The following is a 1,029-nucleotide window of genomic DNA, read 5'->3' as shown; positions in this document are numbered from 1 at the left end:
GCCGAGTGTACAGGGTCGGCTGACGAGCTGCCTGCTTCGCTGGGGAGGACACTGCATTGAGGTCTGCAACATCTATGTCCCCACCGGCACTACTCATAGAGCAGCAGCCCTCAGGCAAGAACTGATCAGCAACATCCTGGCAGCAACGGCCACGCAGGCAGATACAAACAATGACACCACCCTTATATGGGCGGGGGACTTCAACTTTGTCGAAAACCCAGCGCTGGACTCCACAGCGGGGGAGGATGGNCGGAGGGGAGATGGCCCCATAGCAGAAATGCTCCGCACAGCTGGGGCCATGATGGATAGTCACCGTCAGCTTCATCCCCTGCGCCATGACTACACCCACCTCTACCGAGCGCCCCGCCCAGGAGGCTCCCGACTGGATCGCATTTATGTGAATCAAGCCGTGATGCCGTATGTTGCTCGCACGGAGATTATCCAGCACACCCCCTCAGATCACCAGCCGATGGTCCTACACCTGCTGCCTCGCCGGGTTGAACAGCGGGGCCCGGGCATTCGCCGGGTGCGCATGGCCTTTACAGCGCATGAAGACCTGGCCACGAGCCTGGAGGCCTGGATTACCGACCAGTGTGCCGCGGCCCCATCTGTGGAGGACAATCCTGCTGGCCTGATCGAGTGGTGGCCTGCCTTCAAACGCCGCCTCGCTACTCGTGCACATCAGCTCAACAAAACAGCGCAACATCGCAGGCTGCGCCCAGGAGCCCGTGTACAAGCAGCCCTACCAGCAGTCCAGCAGGCCCGACAAAGGGTCGACACAGATCCCGGAGCACAGCAGCCCTTACAGCAACTGGTGGACGCACAGGCGGCACTAGCACGGGCCCACCGAGAGGACTGCAGCAAGGAGGCGATGGAGGCCCGCATACACTGGCTACGGGCAGGGGAGCGGCCGGGCCCAGCCATGACTGCGTTCATCCAGGCCCAAAGCGCGGACCAACAACCAGCTCCCGTCGCCCTGCAAGCCCAGTCCGGCCGCCTAGTGACTAATCCTAGCCAGCTTCCCCAGGT

The sequence above is a fragment of the Volvox carteri genome (genome assembly GCF_000143455.1).
Source record: "Volvox carteri f. nagariensis unplaced genomic scaffold VOLCAscaffold_20, whole genome shotgun sequence".
NCBI classification, from domain to species: domain Eukaryota; kingdom Viridiplantae; phylum Chlorophyta; class Chlorophyceae; order Chlamydomonadales; family Volvocaceae; genus Volvox; species Volvox carteri.
Note: the sequence above shows the minus strand (reverse complement) of the source record.